Consider the following 17,517-nt stretch of genomic DNA (forward strand, 5'->3'; position numbering starts at 1 on the left):
CTCCCCAGATACTCCATCATCTGTGCCTCCCTGTATCAGTCAGAGTTCAGGCAGAAAGACAAAGCACAACAGTTATTTCAGCAGAAGTAAACCAGGGATTAGAGGTGAAATTGCTGAAACAGGTATTGGAGGACTCAAAAGGTAGACAGAAGACGTTGAGATAAAACAGAGATGGGAGCTTCAGGAATCAGTGACTGCCCCTGGAAGACGAGGGAACAAAGGAAAGAAGAAACAAATACAAAATAATAAATAATAATTGAAAAATACATAATATTGCATAAAAACAAATAAAAGAGGGAGAAATAAGAACCTATAAGCCTGGAGGAGAGCCCCTGTGGGTCTGTGACCCAGATACCTGAAGAGGGAACACCACCCATCTCTGGAGAGAAAAAAATAGGCTGATTCTGGAAGTGCTGGGAAAACTGCAAACTGGATAGGAATGAATTACCAGTTCTGGGGTGATGCTCACAGTGATAAGAAATAGACATGAAGCCCACAGGAAGCAAACAGAAAAGATCAGCCACCTGTTCTTTCTAAAAAGCTAATGTAGCCAGGTCACAAGTCTTCTCAAAGTCCTTCAGTGGCTTTCTCTCCAGTAATCTGGAGTGAAGCTTGGTGAATGGGCCTCCTGGAGCTGGCCCTTACCTGCTACTAGTACTGTCTTTTCAAGTGCTGTGTACTCTTTCCTCAACCACAGTGGGCCAGCCATGTTGAACTCATTGCATTCTCCCAAATACTGCATGCATTTGTTTGGGCCTGGAAAGCTCTTCTCTATGAAGCCTTTGTTGATCACCCAAGCTAGCAATGGCTAATCTTCTCTGTGTGCCCTCATTATAAACCCGACATGCATTTTTTAGCAGATGCTGCTAGGGCCCTGCCCACATCATTTTGGCCTTCACCTCTACACGGAAGGCTACTTCTATAAACACCTGTGGCTCTGTCTGAGGATGTATATCTACCCACTAGAGCACATTTGGCCAGGTGCTTGGGAGTAGTGCTAGGGAAGTAATGCCCCTTGAGGCAGCCTTCAAATATTAATAAAGAGATATCTGATGCCTAAGTGTCCTAGCTGTATGGCCCCTTGGTGGGAAAAACAAGCTCCCAGAGCTCCCCAGGGAGATTGAACTCCAGTTGCCTATGGTAATAACTAGATTAAAGATGTACCCTTGATCTGCTCTCTCCCATTCTCTGCTTAAATTCCCTGATATTTTCTGCCAGTGTTTCCTGGGATCACATCCCAAATAAACCACTTGCACCTTGTTACACAGTCTGCTTTGAGAGAGTCAAATGAAGACGTCTCTCATAGCCCATTACATAGTGTTATACTAAGTTGTTTAAACACCCCTATCTCCCTCAGCACTCTCAAACTGCTAAGGGTCAGGACCTTCTTTGTATCCTCAGATCATAACACAGTGCCAGGCACTCAATATGCCCTCTATCCACATGTTTTTGAAGGATGGGAGAGATCTGAAAACCAAACAATGGCATTGTAGAATGTGATATGTGATGAGCAGGGATAATTGGAGGAGGTTAACAAAGGCCTTTAAGATGATAATTTTAATTTTTACAGGTAGGTCTACCTGGGAAGCCAAAGAAAGGGAGTAGAATTGCTACTTTTAATCTGTTTCTTCAGAGGATATTGAAGTAGCAATAACAACTGTAGACACACACAGACACACACACACACACACACAAACACACACAAACACACACACACCACTGAAATGTGAGACACAGTAATTTTTCCCCCTTTACCATGTCCCATAGATCTGGCCCCCAAAGCAGCTGCCACCTCTAATACTAATAAGCATATATCCCTTTACCTTGCTCTAAGAAACATAATGTCCAAGTCACATCACTCTGGCAGCCCTTTCACTCTGAGAAGCTCAGAAAGCAGGCAGTCCTAACATTGTCTAGCATGGCTGATGTTCCAATTAAAGGCCATCTCTTCCTCTCTAATCAGGACCAATCATGTAGGGAATATTCCCTCCAACTCAATCCTTACACTTAGCCGAAACCGGTTTGGCTCCGTGGATGGAGTGTCGGCCTGCGGATGGAAGGGTCCCGGGTTCGATTCCGGTCAAGGGCATGTACCTGGGTTGCGGGCACATCCCCAGTAGGAGGTGTGCAGGAGGCAGCTGATCGATGCTTCTCTCTCATCGATGTTTCTAGCTCTCTGTCCCTCTCCCTTCCTCTCTGTGAAAAAATCAATAAAATATATATTTAAAAAAATCCTTACACTTAATGAGACTTATCATAAATAAGAGCCCTTCTAAAGTGCCCAAGAGTGTCCCAATTCTCTTATGATTGCCAGCATTAGAAATAAAACCACCACATCTCAGCTTCTTATTCAGGAGAGCTTCTGTGCAGCATAAAGGCTGGGTTCTATGTAAATTAGTGTGACCTCTTCTAGCCAAGCTCTACATCAATAGTTTCCTACTATGTGCCCTCCTCATGCCTAGACATCTTCGGGGCCTCTACATCAAGACATTTCACAACTCCTTCCATTACCATCGCTACTAGAGAAGATTTTTAAATTAAAATTATTTTATTATCCAACTTTTTTGAGCACCTACAATGTGCCGCTTACAAAGCACTTTACAAAATGTTTTACATACTGTAGCTCATTCAATCCTCAAAACAGCACCATGAGAAAAGTAGTTCTGGAAAAGACCATAGAGATTAACTAGAATCCAATCCCCTTTAAGGTGCCATTCCTTAGTCATTTAAGGCATGGTCTTGACAGTAACACAGACCTGAATTGAAGTTCCAGAACTGACACTTAAATGTGTGATCACAGACAAGGTACTTACTCTCTTTAAGCCTCAGTGTCCCCATCTGTAAATGGGCATAGTAATAGGTGCCTTCCAGGGATTAGATTGCTGTGAGGAAGATATGAGATCCCATACGAAAAGCACTTAGCCTGTTGCTTAGCAAGTATCTATATACCGTATTTTCCAGCATATAAGACGACTGGGCATATAAGATTTTCCTGGGTTAAAAAGTTGTCTTATACGCCGGAAAATATGGTAGTCCAATATATCTAATCCATTATATCTAATCCCATCAATATAGTCCAATATACCATATTTTCTGGCGTATAAAACGACTTTTTAATCCAGGAAAATCTTATTCGCCCAGTCGTCTTATACGCCAGAAAGTATGGTATATAAAACCCTAATATGCCAATAGACCGAACGGTGAACAACCAAACAACTGAACAACTGAACAACTGAACAACCAGTCGCTATGACGTGCACTGACCACCAGGGGGAGCACGCGAAACATGGCAGGTGTCAGCCGCAGTGGGATGGTGGAGTAGGTAAGTGGGGGCACCAGACCAAGATGGGGCGCCGGTCACTGTCATTGGGGCAAGCCTCTGGTGGTTACTGAAAATTCTTTGCTCCCACTTGCTGTGGTACCACCCGGCACTCGCACCCACTGCTGGTGCTGGAGCTGCTGCTCGCACCCGCTGCTGGTGCCTGGCGCTGGCCCTGATTGTTCTGCACTGTCAGTGGGTGTGGGCGGAGGTTGTCGGCTCTGATCGCCCCTCAGGACTTCTCCACCTCCCCCTGCTCCTGAGGGGTGATCAGGGCCAGCAGCTGCTGCTTGCACCCACTGTTGGTGACAGCCCTGTTTGCAACCACTGCCAGTGCCAGAGCCACCACTCACACCCACTGCTGGGGCCATGGCAGGAGGGGCCCAGTAGGGGTGTGGAGGATGGCCTGAGACCCACCCCTGTGCCCACCACAGCCTTGTGGCCCACAGTATTTTTCAAGGTGCACGAATTCATGCACTGGGCCCCTAGTCTATTAAATATTAGCTAACACTTGTGTAGTACTAACTACATTCCAAGTACCGTATTTTCTGGCGTATAAGATGACTGGGCATATAGAAGATTTTCCTGGGTTAAAAAGTCGTCTTATATGCCGGAAAATACAGTAATCTTCTAAGTGCTTGCCATGTACTAAATTCATCTTAGTTCCCACAATTACTTCATGAATTAGCTATTATTATAATCCCCACTTTATGGATGGGTTAACTGAGGCACATGTCAGACACCAAACCACAGATCCAGACAGCTCATTGAACACCAAGTGGAATAAATGCCAAAAACTACACCTAGGCATATCATTTTTAAAAGCCTCCACACAGATGTTTATGGCAGCTATGAATAATTGGCAAAACTTTGAAGCAACCAAAATGTCCTTAGAAGGTGAATGAATAAACTGTGGTATGTCTAGACAGTGGAATAATATTCAGTGCTAAAGAAGAAATAAACTATCAAACCATGAAAAGACATGGAGGAAACTTAATGCACATTACTAGGTGAAAGAAGCCAATCTGAAAAGGCTACATACTATAGGATTCCAAATATATGGCTTGTATGAAAGGCAAAACTACAGAGACAATAAAAAGATCAGTGGTTAGGGGGAAAGCAGGGGAGAGGGGGGTAAGAGATTAACCAAAGGACATGTATGCATGCATATAAGCATAAGCAATGGACACAGACACTAGGGGGTGAGGGCATGTTCTGGGGGGTTAGGGTGGCCGGAGAGAGGTCAATGGGGGAAAAGGGAGACATACGTAATACTATATCTAATACTTTAAACAATAAAGAATTTAAAAATATATATCAGTGGTTGACAACGGGTAGGGGGGAAGAAAAGATGAACAGGTGAAGCACAGCATATATTTAGGGCAGCAAAACTATTCTATATCATGTGACAATGGTGGATACATGTCATTATACATTTGTCCAAACCCATAGAACATATAACACCAAAAATGAACCCTAATGCAAACTGTGGTCTTTGGGTAATAATGTGTCAATGCAGGTTGTCCTATATAATAAAGAGCTAATATGCTAATTAGACTGAACAGCAGAATGACCATTCGGACCACCTTCTGGATGACCTTCTGGAGGAAGCCGGGGCTGTGAGGGCCGAGCCCCTTGCACGATTTTGTGCAATGAGCCTCTAGTCAATTATAACAAACTAGAGGCCCAGTGCACGGATTCATGCACCGATGGGGTCCCTCAGCCTGGCCTGTGGGGATCAGGCTGAAACTGGCACTCCAACATCCCCCGAGGGGTCCCAGATTGTGAGAGGGCACAGGCCAGGCCAAGGGACCCCACCAGTGCATGAATCCGTGCACTGGACCTCTAGTATGCATGTAAGATCTTTGGTTAATTTCTTCCCTCCCTCCCCCCTCCCCTCTTGTCTCTGAGATTCATCAGTCTGTTCTATGTTTCCATGTCTGTTTGTTGAGCATCTACCTCCTGGTGGTCAGTGCGCATCATAACTACTGGTCGAACAGTCAAACAGTTGGAAACTTAGCATATTAGCCATATATATAGTTTATTTGACAATAAGAAAATTGAGGCTCGGAGTGATCAGCCACTTGCCAAGGTCCTAGAATCACTGTGAAACAGTATTGTGAGATTCCAAGTTTCTTCAACCTCTAAATCACAGTTTTCACCCACTCGCTCAAGTTACCTCTACATTCCTCTGTCTCCCCCCTCACAAATATCTTAGAAGACATGTGTATTGTCCTGGAAAGGGGGAAATTTTTGTTCCAAGTATAACATTTCAATACTCAAATGATTTTGTAAGCAAAACTGTCTCCACTTTCAACCTGGCTTTATCATCAAAATGAGAAGATACTAATAAAAGCAGTCAGAATAAACGGTGGGCCTCATCTGTTTCAGAAGTCCAGTAGTTTTATCTTGCTTGGTTTGGGCATCAATTTGGGCATGGGTTCATGAGACACATAGGATGAGTAGAACGCAGACCAGAATGAAATCCAAGCATATATATATATATATATATATATATATATATATATATATATACATACTAGGGGCCCAGTGCACGAATTCGTGCACCTTGAAAGGAACTGTGGGCTGTGAGGCTACAGTAGGCACAGGGGCGGGTCTCGGCCCATCCTCCATGCCCCTGCCTGGCCCCTCCCACTGCCGCTGCTCCTATGTGCTGATGGCGCCGGCCCTACTGATGGCGTGGAGTGATTAGGGTTGATGCCAGCAGCGGGTGTGAGCGGGGCTGGTGCCATCAGTGGGTGCAAGCGGCAGCTGCTGTCCCAATCGCCCCTCAGGAGCAGGGTGATCAGGGCTGGCAGCCGCCACTTGCACCTGCTGATGGTGCTGAGTGATCGGGACCAGCGCTGTGCACCAGCAACAGGTGCAAGTAGGGCCGGCGCCGGCAGCAGGTCTGAGTGCCGGGTGGGACCGCGGCATGCAGGAGCAAAGAATTTTCAGTAACCACCAGATGCTCGCCCCAATGACAGCGACCAGCGCCCCTGCCTCACCTCCACCATCCCACCACAGCCAACACCCGCCATGTTCCGCACACGCCCTCTGGTGGTCAGCGCACATCATAGTGACTGGTTGTTCAGTTGTTCCGCCGTTCGGTCTATTTGCATATTAGCCTTTTATTATATAGGATATATATATATATATATATATATATATATATATAGAGAGAGAGAGAGAGAGAGAGAGAGAGAGAGAGCTGATAAATAGATGGTAGATGGAAATTGTTTTAAAAAGATACTTGCTGAGAACCACTAGAAAAAGGGGGAAATTGTTTTTAATTCTTTCAAAGTTTATCCATCTCAGTGGATTCTGCTTTGGCATAATTCCTTGACCCACTTTTTTTTCCTGATAAGAGAAGATAGCCAAGATACCCAAATGTGAGTGATAGTCTATCAGTAGAAGGCCCTTATATAATTAGACACTGCTTTCATTTTATAGCAATTCCTATTTCCAAGGGCATCTCCTTCTTTATTACATCCAAAATCATATTTCCTTCAAAAAACCATGGCTCTATATTTTCAAGTTAATATCACAGTGCACCAGAATGCATGATTCTGTGGAGTCTAATTTCCTTTAGGTCATATTCACATTCAGTTATTTTATACATATTGAGAATAGAGCTATCTTTGCTTTGAATTCTTAAGCTGTGAATTTGGTCTGCTCTAAGATAAATTACACATTATTCCTAAGGCTTAGTGTGCTCTGGTGAACTACCCTAAGGCCCCAGAGTTTCAAACAAATGTCTTTCTTTTTCTTCTTTCAGAAAACTAAGCGTGGTCTCAAAGTATGTCCCTTGATGTTATGATTTCTTATAATTTCTTTTCATCACTAAAAGAAATCTTTCAGTTCATGATCCAATGCCTCAGTCACATTTGGCTGAGTGACGTTAGCTTAAATAACAGCCCTTCCCAGGTGGCTAAAACAAGCTTCAGGTAAATAACTGGCCAATCTTGGCCATAGTCTCTGGAGATTAAAAAAAACCCTGTGTTTCTTTTCCTTTTGATCACAGAGCAAGACTATATTTCCCAAGATCCCATGAAGTTAGGTGTAAACATGTTATGGGTCCTGTCCAATATAATGAATCTAAAGAGTGATCAGTGTTTGGAAATCATTGGTGTGTTGCTGAGCATGTAAGCATAAAGCAATTCTATCAGATACACTGATTCATGGCAAACCTGAGAAGAAGAAGGAGTTGGAAGAGGCAATTTTATTGTTTGTTTGCTTTGGGAGTTAGAGGGAATAGGAATATCTGGGTGCTGAAGGTGAAGGGCCTCAGAAAAATGAAAAAGGAGCTGTTGTGTATATGTGCATTTTTTCATGTGAATAATTAGGTGTCATACACAACAATCATAATAGATATCCCATTTCCAATAATCAGTCCAGAGAGAAATTCCAAAGGTAATAGAATTTTCTATCTATTATCAAACCTGTGGTAGTTTTTATTTTCTGGGAAGTTTAAGCATACTAGTGGCCCAATGCATGAAATTTGTGCGCAAGAGTAGGCCTTCCTTCTCCCAGCTGCCGGCATCGGCTTCCCTCTGGTACCCGGGACCCGGGCTTCCCTCCAACCCCAGCTTCATCTGGAAGGACATCCAGAATGAAGTCCAGTTTAATTAGCATATTACCCTTTTATTATTATAGATTAATGAACCTGGAAAGATATTAGGCTTGAATGCAAAATGGTACTTTCTCTTAGCTTCATCCTAATATATTTCTTTCAAGGCATTCAAATTATGAAATGTCATTTATAATCTCTATTTTCATCCCATGTGAAAAAAAATATTATATTATCCCATTAAATATACTTGTACTTGGTATATACTAGGGCCAACTATAAGGAATCCTACCAAAGTACGAATACCTTTTTTCACTACTAAAATTAACATTCAAAGATAGGTAAGCCAAGCAATAATAATTCTCTTCCTGTATATGTTGATTTACAGTTTTCAAGGCCTTTTCACACAAATAACCTCCTTTGAACCTCACAATAAGTCTATGAAGAAGGAAGGGTGGGTATTATTTGCATCATTTTACAGTTGAGGAAATTCAGAACCCAGAGAGTATGGCCAAGATTGGCCAGTTATTTACCAAACTGTGTCTCTTTTCCTTTTGATCATAGAGCAAGACTACATTTCCCAAGATCCCATGAAGTTAGGTGTAAACATGTTATGGGTCCTGTCCAGTAGAATGTGTATAGTTGTAATGTGTACCACAGCATTACCTGACCCATAAAACCCTCTAATATATAAGTCCCCCTCCATTCTCATTCCTCATTTATTAGATGAATTAAGTTTACTACAAGGTCTTATAGGACAGAAACACTACAATATAGAACAAGTCTAAGTCGCCACTTAGAGCAGAGTAATCCAGGAAAGCCAGTCAACCAGGAATTATCTATTGGAGTGTTTTGTGAGAAATAAGCTTAGATTGTTTTTAAGTGATTAGAATTGAGGATTGTTTGTTGCAGCAGTTACCCTATATTAATATCGAGAACTTAAACAATTTATTCAATATTATACAAGTAGTTATTTTTTAAAGAACCAGGTTAGAACTATTTTCTTCTAGTGCTTAGTTTAATATTCATTTGTTTACCAGCATCAACCATACATAAGGTACCCTTCTTTACCCATTTGTTAATCCAATAATTGAAGGGTTGAAAAGCATCACAGATAAGTCACATGTAGGCTCTTTATATCTCTCACCTCTCTGGTGATCTCCTTTTTCTGTTTCCTACATGTGTTCTTCTAGTAGTTACTTCCTCAAGTATCCCAGCAGCAACCAAATACAGTAACAGATACAAGGCTTTACTGATCTAAAAGTACCCATATCTGAAAATTACCTGTCCTTAGTTTCCTTCCTTTCTTATAGTATATCCAAAAGGTAATAAAACATACATTCTCCCCCACTGAGATAAACCCTAATAGACTTTCTTTAGAAGGAACCTGATAAATGAGGCTGCCAGGACATACAGAGAATAGGCAGTGACTGCAGATCCACTAGGTATGGGTCATAGACGGATTGTGTGAAGGAGTCAGAGGCCAAAGGGCAAGTGCCAAGGCAAGAAACGGTAGTGAATCCTTTAGGTGAGAGACTAGTGAGAGGAGGTTCCATCAACTGGAGTGAGATGCAAGCACTTTTCAGAACCTCGGAGAGCTCCTAGTGAGCACCATTACTCTAAGAAGGTTTATTTTGAGATCCAATCAGGTAGTTTGCCTTTTCTTCTGAACTCTCTAGTTGATGGAGACTTGTCCTTTTTATGAATGTCTCAGTCTCTATAGAGTAAGAGATTCATTCTCATTCTTTCTGAGGAGTTCAGGGACTGTATTCAGTAGGTAGGTTGTAGCTGTCTCATTGAGCCTTACTACAGAATTCATGAGATTCTCACACCTCAGAAAAATCTAGAAAGGTACATAATCAAGGAACCTCATCCTCTTTAATTATTTTCTACAAACTCTCTTCCTTCTAGGTTACAGGCTAATGTTTACATGGGCCTAGACACTAAACCTTATCACTAATATACTTGAACCACATCATTAGCCCTGTAACCTTAAAAGGAGGATCCCAAAATTATAGGTGTCTTTCTTCCTGAAGGTATGTCCTAAGTTAATAAATATTCTATTAAAAATTCTATAGAAAAATAAGTCTGGGAAAGCTTCAATAAAAGTGCTAAATACTTTTATAAAAAGAGCCAGATATTGAACAAGTACAAAAAAATGCTAAATATTTAAGCTGTGTATATAGTATATAATTCAATGTGATGAACACCTTCAGGCATATAAGTTTTTTTTAACATTCTTAGGATTTTTTCCCTTTGGAGGTATGTTCCCCAAAGTACAATTCCTGAGTTAAAGAACTTGAACAATGCTATCACTTGACAGGTATGAAAGTATCAGTTTCATCAGTATCTAATTAGTGATTTGATTTCTATTTTTTATGACTAGAACTAATATGATAAAATTCTTAGAACTGTGTCTGACTCATAATAGATGTTTGGTAAGTATTTAAGGTTGAAATGAAAGGCTTAACATTCCCATATATCTGTTTACTTAGCATAATTCCTCATTTGGAATTGTTTATATCTTTTTCTTCTTGATTACTGGAATATTTTCTTTTTAATTTGCATAAGAAAGTAAGCCTCTGTTTTCCATATTTGTTAAAATATTTCCCTGTGTTTTTAAAATTCTTATACACACAATTTTAATTATTATATAATCAGGTTGGTTCGTCATAATTGTGATGTTTTACTTTAAACCTCATAAAACCTATAGAACAGTCCAGATATCACATAAAATTCAATGTTTTCTCTTATAAATTAACTTCACATATATATTATTTATCTGGTATTGTGGTACATGGTATGAGTCCGAGTTTATTTTTCTCTATATTAGTAACAGATACCCTAATACAATTTATAGTCAAATCATATTTTTCCACAGTATTTTTTTTTTACTTTTACCACTGGCTCTTGGTACATGTGGGTTGAAACAAAATAGAATGAGTTTTAAATAAAGGAAATAACATGGGATAAAATTGAATTATATAACACTTTACTGTATGGGTTGCACCACCCCACTCTCAAATTGTTTACAATCTTGTTGTCAAAGGTCAAACATTTATCTACTTCCTTTATGCATTTGAATGTAACAATCAAGTAGTCTTTTTTATTTTTATTAAGGTATTATATGTATACACCATCAAGTAGTCTTAAAATGTCTTAAAGGGGAAAACTGTGGTACATCTACACAATGGAATACTATGCTGCCATAAAAAAGAAGGAATTCTCATCATTTGCAGCAACCTGGATGGAATTGGAGAACATTATGCTAAGTGAAATAAGCCAGTCAATGAAAGAAAAATACCACATGATCTCACTCATTTATGGATAATAAAGAACATTATAAACTGATGAACAAAAAGATAGATACAGAGACAGTAAAGCATCAAACAGACTGTCAAATTACAGGGGGAAGGTTAGGGAGAGGTGGGGGAGATAAGAAATCAAACGAAGGACTTGTATGCATGCATATAAGCATAACCAATGGACGCAAAACTTTGGGGGGTGAGGGCATGTATGGGTGTGGGGTGGGGGGCAATGGTAAGATATGTACACATATAATACCTCAATAAAAAATTTTAAAAAAAATAAAAAAAATTTTAAAAAGAAAGGATGATAAGTGAAATTACAATGAGTGTGAGTGTGTGTGAGAGAGGTAGGGGTGAATACGTGCTTGATAACTTCTGTTCAGATTGGTCTGCAAGCTTCCTGTCTTAGCAACATCCATATATTTTTAAAAATAAATCTTAATTGTTCAAATTATTTAAAAAAATGTCTTAAAGGGGGTGCTGAAATTTCACTTACACTACAATTCAGGTGTGCAGTCTAAATGTAATTTCTTTATTTTTAAAAAACCTAATATATTATTCTTTGCAAACTGCAAAAGCACTTATTTCCAACCCCTGGAGTATTCTTTAGGCTAAAGCCTAGAAATGATACTGGCTTTGGAGAGCTGGTGTCTTTGTATTCTCTTGTGCTATTTCCCCTGCTGGCTTGAGGTCAGCATCTCTAGCTGGTAACCTTGTGGTCTGTTTTTGTTCTTGCTTATTGGCTCAGTCAGTGTTCTAGGAGAGAACTGGCCCTCTTCCTCTGGCTGCTTCAATCTCATCTCTAGAAATCCCTCTATGTTCTTATCATAATCTCCTCACCCCCTTAGAACAGTTTACGCTTTACATTCTGCTCTAGATCACTGTGCCTTGTGGTATTCAACCTCATGGCACCTTATTGGTTCCAGAAATGGATCCACTCCACATGGGAATTAAGGTTTATTGAGGCATGCTAAACAAGTCCTCACTGCAGAGGATACTATTGACGCTCCACAGTGATCCACTTTACCAACCAATCACTCATCCCTTCAAATGTTGAGTTGGTTCCTAAGAGCTTACAGATGTCCCCTTCTGTGTCGAATTTCCTCCAGCTGACCGGAGCCACTTTTGTTCAGGAAGCTAGGCCTACCCACACCTTTGGGGTACAGCCCAGAGCCGATGACTAAATGCTTCAGGGGTATGGAATTCTGGCCTCCTTGCCTTAAGGGGAAACAATTCAATGGTACAATTCAGCCTATGAGATCAGGTTGAAGCTAAGAACACATACTTCTTAGCATTTTCTCCTGCCTGGTTTCACTTCCCTCACTCCCTTTCTCTTGAGATTTCTCCAATAAATAGCAGGCACTACAATTCTTATCTCACGTCCTGCTTCTAGTGAACATGATCAAAGACACTCACTATGCCTGATAATGCCCCTCTTTACTTGGCTGAGCCATCCATGTTGGTAAAGGGGTCTCTGTCCAGCAGACTTCTCTGAGACTTTCAAACAGTGAATGAAGCAAAAGGTCCCTGGCCTCAGTTTTCCCCAAATTTGTCTTCAGCACCACTTCCATCCTTCCCTCAGGCCATGCCTATATGAGAGTTTTTAATACAACAAAATAGTAGTTTTGTCAGTTTTATGAATTAAGAATACCTCCCCCAGTCTATGATTTATCTTTTTACTCTTTACAATGTTTTTCATAAACAGAAGTTCTTAAAGTTAATGTCAGATTTATCAACATTTCCTCTTTCCTAATGATAGAGGGTTTTTAAATCTTGTTTATGCAATTCTTCCCTAACCCCAAGATCATGAATATGTTTTCCTGCATTATCTTCAATTTTTTTCTTTCATGTTGGGTTTTTAATACATCTGGAATTTATTTGGGGACACTGTGAGATACAGGTTTAATTTCATTTTCCCCATTGTCTCAGTATTATTTATTCTAAGGACTGACATTTCTCCTCTGCAGTACAATGACCTTATGTGTGGATATGCTTCTGGTGTCTTTGTTCTATTCCACTGGTCTATTTTTTTAACCCTGAAAAATAATATACTGTCTTGATGATTATAGCTTTGTAACAGTCTTGTTATCCACTTTATCAAGTCTTCCCCCTGATTCTTATGCCTCAAAAATGGTGATGGCTATCCTTGGCCTTTGTATTTTCAGATGAATTTTAAAATCAGTTCATCAAGTTCCACCAAAAAACATGTACTGAAATTGCATTAAATTTAGAAATAAATTTGGAGAGAACTGGCATCTTTTTTGCTCATATTTACTATAGTGTAGCTCCCCTTTTTAAACTTTCTCTAATGTCTCAGAATAAGGTTTTATCATTTTTTTCTTTTTTTTTCTTTTTTTTTAATAATAAATCTTTATTGTTCAGATTATTACAGGTGTTCCTCTTCCCCCCCCATAGCTCCCCTCCACCTAATTCCCACCCCACCCCATACCCTTACCCCCCACCACTGTCTTCATCCATAGGTGTAAGATTTTTGTCCAATCTCTTCCTGCACCCCTCAAACCCCTTCCCCCTGAGAATTGTCCGTCCCCTCCCTTTCTATGTCCCTGATTCTATTATATTCACCAGTCCATTCTGTTCTTCAGATTTTTTATTCACTTGATTTTTGGATTCACTTGTTGGTAGGTATGTATTTCATGTCTTTTTGTTGTTCATAATTTTTACCTTTACCTTTTTTTTCTTCTTCCTCTTCTTAAAGAATACCCTTCAGCATTTCATGTAATCCTGGTTTGGTGGTGATGAACTCCTTTAGCTTTTTCTTGTCTGTGAAGCTCTTCATCTGACCTTCAATTTTGAATGATAGTTTTTCTGGGTAGAGTAATCTTGGTTGTAGGTTCTTGCTGTTCATCACTTTGAATATTTCTTGCCACTCCCATCTGGCCTGCATAGTTTCTGTTGAGAAATCAGCTGACAGTCGTATGGGTACTCCCTTGTAAGTAACTAACTGTTTTTCTCTTGCTGCTTTCAAGATTCTCTCTTTGTCTTTTGCCCTTGGCATTTTAATTATGATGTGTCTTGGGGTGGTCCTCTTTGGATTCCTCTTGTTTGGGGTTCTGTGCACTTCCTGAACTTGTAAGTCTATTTCTTTCACCAGGTGGGGGAAGTTTTCTGTCATTATTTCTTCAAATAGGTTTTCAGTATCTTGCTCTCTCTCTTCTTCTGGCACCCCAAAAATTTGGATGTTGATGTGCTTAAAGCTGTCCCAGAGGCTCCTTACGCTATCATCACACTTTTGGATTCTTCTTTCTTTCTGCCTCTCTGGTTGATTGCTTTTTTCTTCCTCATATTCCAGATCTTTGGTTTGACTCTTGGGGTACGGTGATCTACAGTTGAGTTTCTGTATATTCTGTATTTTAGACAGTGTATGCTTAATTTCTGACTGGTCCTTTTCCATTTTTTTTTTTTTTGGTATTCTCATTAAGGTCCTTGAAGGTCTCTTCAAGTTTCTCAGCGGTTTTTAGAAGATTCTTGAGTAACCTTATAAATGTGGTTCTGAACACTGTGTTGTCCAGTAGTTTACTTTCCTCCATCTCTCCTATTCGTGACATGCTTTGGTGTCTCCGCATTTTGGCTGCCTCCCTGTGTTGATGGAGTGGCTTTGTGTGGTCAGTGACCTATAGGGGCCAGTAGCTCAGCTTCCCCAATCACCCTAGTTGGTCGCTCTTGGTACACCCCTTTGTGGGCTGAATGCAAAGTCTTGTTGTAGTTAAGTCTTGATTGTTGTTGGTACACTGGGAGGAATTGACCTCCAGGCCAATTGGCTGTGAGGACCCGCTGTGTCTATAATGGAAGCACTGCTGCACTGGAGACACGCTTATGGTACAGGGGTTGTTTCAGTGGGGCTTTGGTGCTCACTGAGTCCGCCTCCCAAATGTGTCACTTATGGATGTGAGGAATTGAAATATGGTGTTTTACACTGACCACTAGGTATACTGGCTTCTGGATATCCAATGGGGTGCAGTTCAGCTGCTGTCTGAGGCCACCCTGCAGGAGCTACAGTGAGAACTGCCATCCTCTCCTCCGTGCTTGGAGCTTGGAGGCTTTGGAGCTGTCTGTACCAGGTTGCAAGTTTACTAGTTTAAACTGCAATAGAGAAGGCCATTCATATGCAAAAGCCACTGCTAGGAGCTTGGGTGTGTTTGTAGATTGTGTGGGGCGAGTCTCAGGGCGTCACTAGGTTATGGCATGGCAAACAGCGATGGCTGGCACTGAGCCGCCTCCAACCATGTCCTCGTGTCTCGCGCCCAGCGCCGCCAACAATTCTACCTCCACACAGCTCTGCTAGCAAGCCACCCTCACTCTCCTACCCGATGGCAGACATCCCAGTCTCTCCCCAGAAACTGGATTTCAAAGAGATTGGGGGCTTGTCTCTCTTTGGATTGAAGAAAGCAATGCCCGACTCCAGCTAGGCTCCGCCGCCAGCCCATTTCGCACGCGCGCTCCCCTGTACCTCAGTTTTTCAGCATTTGTGCCCTGATTGCTCCCATCTCTTTCGGTCTAGTTGTAGAGATTCTGCTCAGCCAGCTTTCCAGTGGTTCTGGGTGATAGACGTTCTGTCTTTTAGTTGTAGTTTTGGAAATTGTTGTGGATGGCAGCAGCCCAGATGTTTATTTACACCACCATCTTGGATCTCTAGCCTATCATTTTTTCTATAGAGGTATTGTATGCCATTATTCAAATTATTCCTCAGTATTTTCTATTAATTTCATTTTCTGTTTGTTGCTGGTATGGAGAAATACATCAGATATTTGGATACTTAGCTTTTATATCCAGGGACTGTGCTAAACTCTATTATTAATGCCAATAGTATATCTCCAAAATTATTAGGATTTTCTATTAACCATTTGCACTCGGATGTCGAGTGTGACTCAACACGGTTAGCATTAAAATAAAGGAATCGAGAAAAAAGCAAGCGAGTGCAAAGGGTTAATATAACCATATCACATGCAAATAATGAGTTTTCTGTTTCTTTCCAATTCTTTTTCATTTTTTTCTTGTTGTGTGCACTGGGCAGAACATTGTGAACAATTTTAAATAGCAGTGGTTATCAGGGGCCTCATTGTCTTGTTCCTAATATCCAAGGAAAAATTTTCAACATTTTATCATTTACTATGCTTACAGTAGGTCTTATGGAGATTATAGATATTCTCCTACTTAGTTGAGTGTTTATCATGAAAGGACATTTAATATGCTCAAATGAATTAAATATTCCCTCTTTATTAATCTGATGAATTATACAGTTCTATTATTTAATTTTAATCAAACTTTGCATTCCTGGGTCAAACCTCATTTGGTCATATTGTATCATGTCCTATGAACATTCTTACATATGTTTTTTGGTTCATTGTGCACAGATTTCTTTTGGCTCTAAATAGGAATGAAATTGCTGGGTTATAGAATGTGAAAGTTGGTGTTAAGGAAAAAGTATGGCTTTAGCTGCATTGAGTCAAGACTTCAGGAGGACCTCTAGGGAGAAATGTGCAGCAGGCAATTAAAATTGTCTTACTAGAGCTTGAGTAGAATCCAGAGATGTGGATTTGAGAGTCATCAACACAAAGCTTGCATATAAAGTCATTGGAATGGAGTGTTTTGTGTGGGGGAGGATCACTGAAGAGAGAGGAGGATTTCAGATCAACACCTGGAAAACACCTGTATCTAGGAGGCAGGAGGACAAAGAGCCAGTAGAAACAGGCATGGTTGGGAGGGAAACTGAGAGAGTATCAAGTTTTGAACACTGTGGAGAAAACAAGAGTAAGGAGGTCTTCAGATATGGTGTCCAGGCAGCCTTCATAATATTTTTCCCTTGCTGGATTTACTGGCTACAGCTGCTGCTATGCTTTTTTGTTTGCTTGCTTTTAATCTTTATGAAGTCCTTTGGTTACTTTTGGAATCATGCCAATTTGTAGGACTATTAACACCCTGGCAGCTGCTAAGAACATTCTCTTCCATCCCACAGAAATACTTAGGACAGAGTATTTAATGAGCACTCACTAATTATAGCCCCATCAGTCAAAATGATGACCAAAATAGCAGGCTTTGAAAAGTCAACTGAAGGTGCAGGTGTCACAGGACAAAACAGTCACAAATGGAGAGAGAGAGAGACAGAGAGAGAGAGAGAGAGAGAGAGAGAGAGAGAGAGAGAGAGAAGGAGTTCCCTTAAAAACAATTACTTCACAGAATTAGAGGCGCATAATGGGCTGGTAAAGTACTCATGTGTGCCACTTTTTCATTGAGAGGGAGATCATCTCTGTGGAGGCCACCCAGAGGATCCCCAGCCCAGGGTCGCAGAGCTGGAAAAAAAA

This window comes from Cnephaeus nilssonii (assembly GCF_951640355.1).
Source record: "Cnephaeus nilssonii genome assembly, chromosome: X".
Taxonomy (NCBI): Eukaryota; Metazoa; Chordata; class Mammalia; order Chiroptera; family Vespertilionidae; genus Cnephaeus; species Cnephaeus nilssonii.